The sequence below is a fragment of the Anguilla anguilla genome, chromosome 8 (assembly GCF_013347855.1).
Source record: "Anguilla anguilla isolate fAngAng1 chromosome 8, fAngAng1.pri, whole genome shotgun sequence".
In the NCBI taxonomy this organism is placed as follows: domain Eukaryota; kingdom Metazoa; phylum Chordata; class Actinopteri; order Anguilliformes; family Anguillidae; genus Anguilla; species Anguilla anguilla.
In genome coordinates this window covers 27245503-27259384 of record NC_049208.1, presented here as the reverse complement: position 1 = coordinate 27259384, position 13882 = coordinate 27245503, and the positions used below count along the sequence as shown (strand labels likewise).

General features: G+C 43.0%; 1 protein-coding gene and 1 long non-coding RNA gene across 3 annotated transcripts in view; one reads left to right on the top strand and one right to left on the bottom strand.

Annotated features, from left to right (window-relative positions):
• hpca (hippocalcin) overlaps positions 1–6423 on the bottom strand; it is a 21002-nt gene extending 14579 nt beyond the window's left edge. The window contains exon 1 of the mRNA XM_035431188.1: positions 6287–6423. The gene's annotated coding sequence lies outside the window, so the exon portion shown is untranslated. The remainder of the gene's footprint in view (positions 1–6286) is intronic.
• Positions 6388–13882, top strand: LOC118234572. Of its 2 annotated transcripts, none has more exons than XR_004766686.1 (4): positions 6388–6482; positions 7159–7303; positions 12252–12328; positions 12439–13882. It is a non-coding gene; the product is annotated as an uncharacterized LOC118234572 (long non-coding RNA). The 2 variants fall into 2 exon arrangements; XR_004766685.1 differs by lacking the exon at positions 6388–6482 and adding an exon at positions 6596–6732.

Below are 13882 nucleotides of genomic sequence, written 5' to 3'. Positions count from 1 at the left end.
GCACCAAAGCCTGTGACCTCCCTGAAGTGAAACACTTTTTCTCCCATTAGGTGCCTCTGCTTGATGAGACTCGCTTTCACATGACCCACACATGACCCAGGCACACCCAGGTCAAAGGTCAGATCGCTTGCTGAACTAACGTGTCTGGAGAAGACGGATCACCTCCATACCCACACCCCCTTCCCTTTTTTCGAGGAGCATAAATCCCTCACACAAGGATTTGAAGACAGACCTGTCTGTACCAGGAACGCAAATAGCATCTCATGTTCTAGCTGCTAGATGATCTTATTAGGTGCACAGGGTTGAGAGCAGAACAAGTTGAGAAGTCTCTTACAGCTATCATACTCACTCCCCTCTTACTTCAAGAAAGCGCTGCTGTTTAGGATGAGATGGATCTATCTGCGGTCAGTCTTCTGGGGACTCCCTTTTCTTATTCTAGTCTTAGCTTACACATATGCCAAGTAGTCTGAAGCGGCAGCAATACAGAAACTGGAAAAAATGACCATTTACCATAAATGGCTTTGTCAGTCCTATGGTGTTAAACACTATAGATCTCCACTACATTCTTATTGCATAACAACTTGTTTCGACCTATGAACATAAAGCAACAGAATCCAAGGATGACAGTGCTAATGTATGACAGGTAGGTCCACCTACTGTACCAGTGACACTACCCCCAGCTCCCTGAGATAGAAATACAGGTTGAAAGTTAGGGGTGCCAAATGCACTTTATCCTGATGCAAGGTTGACTCACATTCTCTTCTGAGTTACAGCAGGAAAAAAAGCCGCTCCCCCCCAAACACACCCAAATACACATGACCCCACCTTGAGTCCAGATGGCAATTATTTTGCCCGCATCTCAGCTGGGTGGGGGGGGGGGACATGCATTATTCAGGTCAAGGAGAGCCGATCTGCGGCTTCCTGGTGGAGAGAGAGAGAGAGAGAGAGAGAGAGCCATGCAATCTGCCAACACTGAAAGTCTGCGAGAGCTGCAGCGCACCCCGCCCGATAAACAAAAGCAGGGCCGGATTAACGAATCCGCTCGGGTCACAGCCCACTGCCTCGCACCTGAGCGCCCGCACCTGCGCGCTCTCCCCCCAGGCGCAGGGGAACCGAAGCGGCCGCACACGGGGCCGTCCTCCAGCCCCGAAAAGCGCCTTCGCCAGGCAGCTGGGCCCTTTTTTGTTCTGAGGAGACAGGCACTCGTTTCGGTTGTTCTCCGCAGAGGGGCAGCTGGCAGGGGGGGAGAACCTTGAGGAGATACCAGCTACAGGCCCTTTTGAAGTCGACACATCAGAGGCTGGATCACTGGACCGCTTCGGCTGTACTGCCACGCAGAGACAGCTCTCTCACATCTTGTTTCTGCCTTTCATTCTCTCTCTCTCTATCTCTCTCTTTCTTCTTGCCTGAGCATATGACTATTCTGAAATGTAATGGTGAAATAATACCCTTTCATTTAAAGCTGAGAGCTGCACAATGAATAACACAGCGGGGAAGAAAACAAATGCCTTTGAATTTGAAATATTCCCCATTAGGCTGATTTATCCAGCATATGCTGTAACCTGGTAGGGGTTATTGGGCAAGGACCTATTGCTCGTAAAAAAAAAATTAAAAAAAACACAAAGGACTGAAATCGATGCAATACAATATACATGTGGCCCTATCCATTTCCATCCATTCTCTGGCCGGCTCTAAAAATACACGTGAGAGCCTTGATCAGGACACAAGGTGCCCACTCAGCTGGATTCTCCCTGACAGTGGTTTCACGTGGCCCTGAGCGATGACTCTAAGCCCGGAGCCCTATCCCATAATCACCTGCATCATCTTACACGCACCACACAGCGAGCTCTTCAGCCCAGGGTTACACACATCGGGCATACCACCAACCTCTCTTTGCAGCACTTCAAAATGAGCCCACTGCTAGTCAGTCTGCCGCTGCTCTGATACCTGCATTTCACATTTCGGCCGAAGTCCCCGTCCAGTAAGGTCGTCATCTTTACACCACCCGCGTCACAAATGACAACTAGCCTTCAAGAAGGTGGAACACACAAATCCTTGTGTCAGCTAACATAATGAAAGATGTTTGTTCTAAAATAACAGATGACTCAACCGCAAATGAAGCACAGAGTGCTTTTTTCATAAGCTGTTGAGTCCTCCTAATGTCCTCACGCTGTGAAGAGAAGGGACTAAAAATTGCAGTGTCATGAAAACCAGCTACGCCACAGCTTTAGTGGATGCGAGGCTGGGAGCTTCATTGATTTTCTATTTCTGACGGGACTTTTCTGTTTGGAGACCGGTATGTCATCTCAAGGGACCCGCCATATTTAACCCATCTCACATTCAGGAATAGCGAGGTGACAAACAGCCGCATATTCTCAGAGTATTGATTCTTCTCCCCCCCTATAATTCACTTTAAGCATCTCCCAGTGCGTTCGGATAACAGGAATTCAGGTTAGGCCTTTGCTGCACGGCTTTCAGTCCGCTTCTATTTGTGTCTCGAGAGTACTCCCCTCTCCCGGCTTTATCCATCCCGGCTTCCTGCTGTGCCCCCCCGATTCTGCAATTCGATTTTCGGATAAATGTTAAGCGCCACGCAATCAAGGACGCAGTCTGTCGAGAAAGAGGAATGGACGTCTGGAACGGAGTCGAAGCAGAAGGCCTCACCGAGGGAGGCGGCCGGGCGAACGGACGTGACACTGAAACAACGTTAGCGCGGGAGCGGCTCTGAGCTAGCGGCGTCCCGAGGAAACGGGGTGAGCGAAGCACACGACACGCGCGGGCGGAGGCCAAACACGGCGCCAAAGGGGGCAGGGCCAAGCTTTCAAACGCGATGAAGGAAGCAGGAAGAAGGGGAACAGGCCTGAGTCTTTTTTTATTCTCAGTCCTTTCGTTTCTCAGTAGTGGACCCCCCCCCCCCCCCCCACTCCCCCCAAAAAAAAAAAAAAACACGCAGCGTTGGAGAAACTGCTGAGAAATGGTGATAAATTACTAGACTGAAGAAAAAGAAAAGGAAGCACCTCGTCAAGTTGACAGGGGTGGAGTTAAAATTTGCAAATGTGGGTATGGGGCCTTCTTGTGTCTCCTTCCTCTAGCTGAAAGCTGTTAGGTGCTGTCCCATTTTTTTTGTCAAACTGTAGTACTGATCCACCACGCAAACCAGCCACTGAGAAAGACACGTTAGCACAGCGCAGGGGCTGGGAGTATTCCAGTGGCATTTGCTTGTTAATGGAAAGAAGTGGTGAGTGAAGGAGCTCTCAGTTAATGCTGCCAAATGAAAGGTTTTCACCCACCAGCGAAGGCCACCCGGGGCTGGGCTGACTGTTTCCAGAGCACGGCTGGCAGAGAGCCGCGGCAGCAGAGAGCGCTTTGCGGAGTACGGCACAGGCCACGGCCGGGGGACCCCTGTGCGGCTGCAGGGTGAGCCTCTCCTGCTATTTCCTCAGGCAGGAAACCCGGGCTCTGGTGCAACCCACACCACAGAGCATTCTGCCCTCACCACTGAGTAATGAACCTGAAAAAGCCTGACGTTCTTCTACCACTTCCTCCCACACCGTCTTCAGCTAAGTGGCTGGTATTAATCAAATCGCCATGTAAAAATCAAAAAGTCTTTTTTCTTTCTTTCTTTTTTTAAAGCAGTTGCTAAAATGTTTCTCAAAGTTCACGACTAAACACGCTGAGTTTATATTGATTCCAGCCCGTTGTCCGATGGGTGAAATAAATAAATATTTGTAATTCATGTGAAATGTGACATGCTGAATACCCATACTATTGTTTGAGTGATGCTTATGATATAAATAGGACTACTTATTTAAGTTCAGAGAACATGCCCGTGCATATAAATACACAGGCCTTAGAAGAAGCCTTTTGTTTACAGAAGCCACATGACAGTGGAGCTCTATGGAAAACAGCATTCAGCTACAGGGCCCCCTGAACACACTCATGGGACAGTCACGACCCATCAACATTTTTTAATGATTTCCATGATTAACATTACCATAGTTATTATGCTTCTGGTTTTTATTAATGGTGTTATTATTATTGTTATTATTATTATTATTATTATTATTATTATTATAGTAGTAGTAGTAGTAGTGAGTATTATTATCATCATCACCATCACCATTGGTGCATCATCATCTGTGGCAGCAGCAGCATCATAATAATAAACATCATCATCTATTTGCTAAACAAAAGGGGCTAATGCTGTAGAGCATGTGTGCCTAGACCAAATGTACCTGACACAGTATAAAAAAGGGCTTTGTGGCAGAACAGACATTTCTAACCCCATCCCTTAAACTTTGTGTGTGTGTGTGTGTGTGTGTGTGCGCTCACACAAGTGTGTGTGTATTTGTATGTGTGTATGTGTGTGTGTGTGTGTGTGTGTGTGTATCCAACCCTCTGTACAACAACAGAAAAAATATCATATAGACGCAAACCTGGAAATGTTTACTACATGTGTTTGACATTTAAAACAATTCACTAACTATACATAGTACATGCTCAACTATTTATGTGATGTGTTTGTCTTAAGACACAGGATAAAAACTGAAAATCTGTGGGATGTTTCCAGGTTTTAAATATGCTTTGTTATTTTGCTGGTATGGCGTACACAAATGTCACAGAATATTCAATGAACACTCTAGCTTTGTAGAATTTCCTCATTGATTTTCAATCAATGTGGGAGACAAATGTAGGCCAGGAGTCCACAGTGTCTTCAAGGCTTTGTTCCAGTAAAACCATGAAGGTTAATATTCACCTCAGGGAAAAGAGCTACTGCTCAGCATTCGACAAGGACTAAACATAATCTTTGCATTGAGTGAAATGGTATTAGGCAGCAGAATCTCTATTCTGCACAATGTATCAGATCAGTTTGGATTTCTGGGGCAAGTGTATGTCATAAGCTTCCCATGTTCCTTAAATTGAATCCTACAGGATATCCATTATTAACGAGCAAGTTGGCAACAATGTGTTTGTGCATTTATTCCTATGTAATAAATACTGTCTTCATAATTTACAATACAACTACCACCACCACCACCACTACTATTACTACTACAACTACTACTACTATTACTACCAATAATAATAATAATAATAATAATTATTATTATTATTATTATTATTATTATTATTATTATTATTATAATAACAACTGTCGTCATCACCATCATTACAATGTACCAGACTCCCGGTCTACGCAATCCTCAATATCTCTATAAAATTGCATTCACAGAGACACTGAATTATACCAAGAAGTACTTCCCAGTTTTATTTTAAGTATTGATAACATAATGTGCGATTTTATTGGCCTCGTAAACAATGTGTCGTTTTCATTTTTATTGGCGAAGAAAAAAAAGCAACTATCCAAAACTATGTAAGACATTTTTTTTTTAATACAGTAACAGCAGCGGTGCAGATACTCAATAATAATAATAATAATAATAATAATAATAATAATAATAAATCTTATAGTGAAGTAACTATCATGACTGGTGTTATTTCCCATAAGGGGGAGTGACAGCAGCTGTATAGTTCCTAATTATACACCGTCGCATTAGGTTCAAGATTTTTATAGACGGAAAACCTTACTGTCAGTAACATGGCATTAATGTTGCAGGCTTTCATGTAACCATCCGTAGCATTAATCATAAATAAATCCCTAATCCGAAACATGCTTATTGCGTGTCAGAGAATTAATATGACTGCATTGATCCTTTATGCAGTAGCAGCGCCAGTCTCTGTCCCGTTTCCTGTCGTGTGAACGGATGGAGATATTTACAATAAACAGCACTGCACGGAAAAGAGATGATTTGGAGCAAGATTTCATCACCAATAGATGCGGTTTTTGCAGTCATGCAATAGCAAGACATTCTTTACTTCTCGATTTTTCTCCGTTACAGATATAATCACTCGTAGATCGTCTTTTAGGAATTAAAGCAAGGCTATATCGTTGAAAGTTAACGTGGAATTGAATAAAGGAATTCAAAAACTGCGAACAGAACCCAGGCATTTGGTAGAATGTACATTGGAACGCGACGTGCAATTAAACAGAATGGAACAATTATTACATAATTATACCCGCGTATCCCTTCATCCGATGAATGATAACAATGTGAAACATACGTACTTAGGACCTGAAATAGTATATCGCAAGAAGCTGTCTTAAAATTTAGACAATTTAGGTCCCAGCAAGGGACAAAAGATATAAGCGCCTCATTAACAATTAAATAGCGATATAAATATTTCAAATTGATGCAGGACAACTTGATGCATGGTTAATTCTTACCTTTTTTCAGTTCACCCCGCTTCCTCTCTGTGCAAATATGTGTGAGTGAGAGAGATGCAGCGTGCAGCCTTCCGGAAGATCCTTAAGTACTGGGCACTACTGCCGTGCTCTACAAACCATGTTACCATCAAACGCCCCGCGAGACAACGAACCTCGCTGCACGGTTCCACGGGGCTCAAAGTATCAGTTTAGCAAGGTGAGACGGGCGAGCGGATTTAAAGGAGGGGAGGGCGTTTGTAGGATTACGTGGTGTTGTTTTAAGCAGATGCACACCGCTATGCTGATTGGCATCGCTGTATAAATGTTAACGCAACAACGGGCTGTGTGCTGTATAGCATCCTTCATTGGCTGGGTAGCTGTGTGGTTGTACATGTGGTTGCCTTCGTTTGCCTATGATTCAGTTTCACTGGAAATCTTCCTCCGGCACTTTTGTGTTCATTATGAAGGTAAGTGTAACGGTGCTAGAGCCCCCTAGATTGATTAGAACCAATTAGTCGGAGAAGATAGCGTTTTACAAATATTAAGAGATTTCTTGGACCTATTTGCAAGAACAATAAAACATAAGAATTCTAATTATATAACTTCAGTAATGCGTACTGTATATCTATACTTGTAGCCGAATGCACGCACAAGTATAAAGCAACTATCAAATGCAAAGAAATATTTCGCAGGATCTGTTTTTTAGACGTATATATATAGGCTACTACTGTGATTGTTGTTTGAACAAAACCTACTAAATCTGAACTGCAATTATGTGATTATGCTATAATTCTTTGTTTTTAAAGTGCCCATAAGTATGACATAGTTTATCTGATTAAGAGAATAATGTGACCTCACTCTCACTTTCCTTTTCTGTCTCTCTCTCTCATCAGGTCTTGTTTCGGAGAAGGTTCCAGGCACCGTATGATAATGAATTCTAATAATAACTATTCTAATAAGGAAAATGTGTTGTCTCATCTTGATACCTCATTCAGAGATTGTGCAGCTGTGGTTCAGGATCCCCTAAAGTTTTGCAAGGTAATAAATGAGCCTGCATTGTTGCATTGCTGCATTAAAAAAAAAAAATCTTAAAGAATGTACATTTTAAAATATTAATTTTAAACTGACCTTACAATTTGGTTTGGCTCTAATTAACACCATGCAAATTAAGCTGGAGAAGGTGACATTACAGAGTAGTAAGATCATTGGGAGACAACAAATAACCACAAAGCATCTTTATGAGGAGCAGACAGTTTAGAAAGGAGAATATGTAATGGCTCTTCCTTCACATCTCCTGAATCATCTTACCATCAGGAAGAAGACTGAGGTCCCCATCCTTAAAAAAAAGGAGGGCATTTTGTGCTAACAGCTTTGTACTAAGATTCATTTGCCTCATTAGTGATATAGAACATCTTAATTTTAATGTTTAATTTAATTTCCTGATATACAAGCATAGCCTGAAATGTATTTGAGTGTTTTAGTGCTATGCAATTTTTGTATGGAAGTTCTTACTAGAATTTCCTTAATATAATTATTTATTTCTCAATTGTAATAATAGTAGTGCAATTTAGGAGTATTGACATCAATGAATCTCAAATATATAATGTAATTTTTTCATCTGCCGTCCCAGTCATGCCATGTTTATTATGTCTGAATCTGAAAAGCCCACTGGTACAGGGGGGAGGCGACATAGCTCAGGAGGTAAATGGTAAATGGACTGCATTTATATAGCGCTTTTATCCAAAGCGCTTTACAATTGATGCCTCTCATTCGCCAGAGCAGTTAGGAGTTAGGGGTTAGGTGTCTTGCTCAAGGACACTTCGACATGCCCAGGGCGGGGTTTGAACCGGCAACCCTCCGACTGCCAGACAATCGGTCTTACCTCCTGAGCTATGTCGCCCCTAAGAGCGGTTGTCTGGCAGTCGGAAGGTTGCCGGTTCGATCCCCGCTCTGGGCGTGTCGAAGTGTCCCTGAGCAAGACATCTAACCCCTAACTGCTCTGGTGAATGAGAGGCATCAATTGTAAAGTGCTTAAAAAAACGCTATATAAATGCAGTCCATTTACAGTTGTAGAGTCTGATAAGTGCCATTGCCCACCACAATCATACTTTTGACATTTGGCCCCTTCAAATAGGTTGAAAATCAAGAAGTGTAGATTATAAATGTATTTATGGGACAGCACAACCAATAGCATGCACAAAATGTGGTGCTAGGGTGAAACATATTTCTTTTGGACATTCTTTACAAAGGTAGATGAATTGTCATTCAACTAGTCCCATGTCTCTGTCCACCAGCGCCTGAGTACACAGGAAACACATGAATGCATTCAGCCACCTTGTTTTGTCATAACAATCCCACAAGCCCCTAACATGCATGCTTAGTACACAGCTGTCTATGTTGGCTAGTACAGACCTACAGTGTGAATCTTTTACCGAAAGACCGATTTAGCCCATAGCAGCCCCAAACTTGCAGTTTCACTGGTAAGGTTTTCTCTCCCTCCTCTAGTTAGGTTTTTCTCCATCAATAAACTGCTATTTTGTGAGTGATCTTTTTCTCAGTGGGTATGCGGTGTAAGATGCGAGATTGCTTCATTAAGTTTTCACTGGTGTGTGAAATATTTTCCCAGGCATACTTTCAAAGGCTGAAGCCAAGTTTGAAACCAAGTCGTGACCAGAGAGCTAATGTCAAATGTACTTCATGGGAATGAACCAAAAATGCAAACACTACCTTTGATTGGGTTTACACCAAACCCACAGCTTTTTAATTCATTAATTTTTATTTTGTTCACTAAGAAGACAAATCACCAGAACTCAACTTGTTTGAAATAGGCTTTGTGACATTGTACCCTACTCAAAAGATTTACGTTGGGACAGTCAGCGGCTAAACATTTGAACAAGAGAGGAATCCCATCTCTCCTCTGCATGGGATGCCATCATTAGTTTCTTCTCATTATGGCCTGTCAGGTGCTTTGAGAACCCTGCCTGGGAGGACAGGAGATTCTCCAAGCAGTCAAACATGTTATGAGAAGTGAAGCCCACTGCCTTAAAGGATAACCCTGAAGTCCTCTTGCCCTGGCTCGTGTGTTGTGTCCACTCCACCCCCCGCTAGTGCGACCCACCACGTGTGGTTTGGACCAAGTTCTGGCTCAGCGTTTGGTGATTTCATTAGTTCTCTCTGCTCCCGCTGTCTCCGCACCCTTCTCCCCACGCGAGCGTGAGACTGACAGAGATTGAATTACTGCTCGTCCTTTCTCGTCTCCGAGGCAGAGTTCAGGGCAGGGTTGCACTTTCATTGTCTTATGTAACACGTTGCTCCATTAGTTTTCTCCTCCCAAGCTTCTTCAGTTCCCCAGCGGCTAAGTGGGCCAGAGGTTCTCGTTGGTGCCCACTTGCCGTTCACTTAAACAAATTACAGTTAGCCTGGCGACATGGGCAGCAATCAGGCTAGCAAGGAAATGTTGCTTCAGCAAAACGGGCAAGCAAGAAAGAGTTGCTTCAGCATTATGATGTGTAATGTATCAGTGTTTGGCCAGTGTCTTTGGCTGTTCCTGGTCTGAAATGTTCAGAAACAGGTTAGGTTCTTATTATTATTCATTTTTATGTATTTATTTGGGGTTGGGTGGTGAAGTGGGAATAAATATATGTATTGAGTGTAATAGGGGATGAGTTTCAATCTTCAGTAAGGCAGTGTCCCTTTAAACTGGAAATTTCCCGAGTGAAGGGCATCATTAACAAAAGATTTAAACAAAATATAAACATGAACCTTTTTAGGGTTCATCATTCATTCTGTTTATGCCACCATGGAGGAGATTCAGATGAAAGTTACATTGATGCCTCTTGACTCCTCAGCAACCTTTATCCAAGTATGAATCAGATATTCACTGGTGACCATCTGAATATGTGTTTGGTCCGTGCCATTATCAAGCAATTAATCAGCCTGGCGAATATGAGCCATTTCAGTTAAAACCAATGGGGCCTTCTTGACATGCACGACTAAGTACACCATGTCCAGACTAGAGAGATGCATTTGTCTCCTTTTATTAGCCACAGTCTCATTTCATCTGATTATCATTCAGTTTTATTGTTATTACGCCATTGTCCATTTGTAATGTCCTGTTAGGGAGGGAACAGTGATGGCCTTGACATGTGGAGCTATAATTGAATTAACTGGGGCCTGACAGAAGTGATCTACAGACAGATTCTTTTTTGAAGGGTCAGTAAGTCCTGTGTTAAGCCCCCTAATTCACCCCATACACATGGGGGTTCCCACCCAAGACACAATAAGAGCTTTCCTCCCTGATTCCATAAGTAAAATAGTAAAATTGAGAAGCAATGCTTAAGACTCCTACATCTTTAATTGAGCTATGTAAACTGGCTCAGGATCTTGCTGTTCTTCTGACATAGCCAGCTGGATTGTTTTTTTAGACAGTTTTGTGATCAACAGAGACCATTACAAAAGGCAACGTGGTATTCTGACTGTAGTGAATGCCGGAAATGTCAGTAGTGTCACAATATACATTATGAATGTAAATCAATTATTTATAATGACTCGCTGTTTCAAGTGTAAGAACTGTGTTGTGGTCTGTCATGACAACCTGTGTTTTCAGGAGAACCCTTTCACAGTCATCTTAGTCAAGCTGTCCATAGAGAGTAAGGGAACACCCTTTTCTTCAGCTTCATACAGCGTGTGTTACATGCAGTGTTACAAACCCATTCCAGGAAGCTTGGACTGCAGAAGGAGCTATCTGAGCCACAGTACTTTTAGTGAGGGCATATCAGTCGTGTCTGGTCCTGGCCTTGAGTTCAGAGGCCTGTCCTCACTTCTGCTCTCCATCGCTGTTCTTTGCCTCGCCTCCCACAGCAGTCAGAGCCATCACCCCTGGCCTCGGGTCTGACCCAGAACCCCAGACTTCACAGGGGAACACAGGTTAGGGCCCTGTCTCCTACGACTGCCGCCGCCCACTCCCTCGATTACGGCTAATCCTAACATGTCACCTGTGCTCGGCGAAGGGATAAGCCACCCGGGCTATTTTTGAAAAGCAGGACAAGCTTTTCCGTAATCCCGCCAATGAACTGACCCCTGGTTCCTGGCAGCTTTGGCTGATTCAGACTTTCTCTCCCTCTAACAACTGCTACGGGACTCTCACAAGCTTGGCAGCGAAATCGCTGGCCAATGAGAAGGCCAGAGTTGGCCAGTCTCCTCTTTGAGCCAGCGATTGTGTTAATGGACTTTCTGAGCTGTGATACATTGACCGTGCTCACCTCTGTGTGATGATTTTTACACTGTGTAAAAGAAGGGATTTGTATGGGCAAGAATTGGCTGATTATGAAATTAAGAAATGACTGAATGTATGAATAAATAAAGCCAAAGATAACTGAATTTAAGTGATTTAGCATGCCTTTTAGTAATCAGCAACACAGAAGAATCCATAGGATGTAACTATTCCTGAAATAACATTGCCTTTTTCTAATGCAATGTATTATAATGTAATTAGAAACTCTCCCGTTGCACTGGTAGTATGTATTATGGGAATCCTCTCTACCAACTCAATGACAGGCATTGGTAGTCATTACCCCCTCCGTGCTCTGGGGTGTTTAATGTGCAGCAGTGGCAGTATCCCTTAATGTTCTTAGGGCAGAAACGAGCCTGATTAAACACCCTCCTTCTGCCATTTGTCCATTTGCCACTGTAATACCAGCTAATATCGCACATGCAGCTTTTAGACGAGTCAGAGCAGGATACGAAAGGGAAGCGGTGTTTGTTTTCCACACCAGGCAATTGCCACTCTGTAGCAGAGTCTTTCACACCGCGCGGGGCCTCGTGCGCTCTGTGGGCTCCCACACATTCACAGTGCTCTCATCGTCTGGTCCTAATCTAATTACCATGCTGGCTGGGAGACAGAGGGAGACAGAGGGACAACTTAACTTGCTCTCTCTTTTTTTTGACAGTCCTGTGACGAGTGTACGTTTTTCCTTTTCTCTTCAAGGAAGCGGCCAAAGACGGAGTATGATACTGTGGGACTGCTATGGAGGTTGGTGTCTTCAGAGGTCCATCTAAGCAAAGGTAACTCATCTTCCTGTATGAGCGCATTCATACCAGTGCTGCGTACTGAGTCTGTTACCCACTGGTTAAGGTCTGTCTCAAGCACTGAAGGCCAGATTGTGTCTCCCCAGGGATTTTGGGGAACTGTACATAATGGAGCTCTGAACCACAGAGGGGAACCAACACTCAGCCTCACGCACTCCCGAAGGCCGCTGGCGGGGGAATCGGAGCGGGAAGTCCCCTCTTATCGGCGCCAGCTACCTCACAGCCTGAATAATATATCCACATTTCCAGTAATCACGCTTGGCTAAGGCCTGGCCAACAGCCCAGAGTCCAGTAATGACATTCAGCAAGGGCTATACTTTATTACATAACGAGGCATGTGTGTAGTCCCCTTTCCGTACTGCAAGATTAATGACAGAACACTATTGTCAAAGTTAGGAAAACAACCACGTCCCGGATCTCTCAACACTCCGCTTTTCTGTACCTATGAGTTCTACATGCCTTTGCTTTCTTCGTGTATGATGATGTCATTTAACGGAATGTGTATGGTGAGTGACCACCAATGTACAATCCATCAGCTGTAATGTATTATTCACTGCAGTGGAAAAGTGTAATTTCTATGGACTGTGCATGCCATAGTGTAAGGACCTGATAGTAACACCCAACCCTTACCACCTCTGACCCAAACCGAAGGCGAACCCGAAGTTAATCTTATCTTACCGTAACCGGCCCAACTTGGCTCAATCAGTTGCAGAGTGGACACAATTGTACAATACCCAATAATTTTTGCTTAGCTATGTACCTTATATTCTTTCACAACTACATAATATTAGACCATTAATAGGCCACATTAATTGGAAGACTGAAGATCAATGTATCCAGTAGCCATAATTTACCGTTCCTTTTCTAATGTAGCACAGATAGTGAGCCCTTCTGGAAAAAGCTAAATAAAATTTGCCTTTTACCATGTGAAAATCACAATTTCACATGTGAATTTAACATTTTCAAATATGAATTAAAATATTCACTTGGGAAAAAGTTGAACTTGACATTTTCATACATACATCATTTTCATTTTTCACATTTTAACAACACAATATGAACAACAATTTTGTGAAAACGAAACGAAAATGTGACTTGAAAAAGCATCAGTGGGATTATTTTTATAGTTCACATGTGGCCTCTTCACATGTTGGATGTTCTCACGTGGTTTTTGGATGTTCGAAGATGTGATTTTTTTGTAAGGGAATCTTCCAGTGTATGAATGACACAAAATTGAGAAACTATATGCACATTAGTTTAACTTGATTGAATGCCTTAATACAGTCATTCCAGTTCCAGAAATAAATGACATTTACATCCTCTTCTGGGTTAAAATACACTTACTGTAGCAAAGTGTCTCCTCATGCAGCTAATTTTCTCAGCAGGGTAACACAGTCTGAGTGTTCTAATTTGCAGGTAGGTGTATCCTGAATGAATTAACTTATGCTTTACTGAATCTGAAAAAAGCCATATTATAATCGGCCCAGCCTGCCCCAAAACCTGTTTCTCTGTCATGAAATAAAAGTCAAC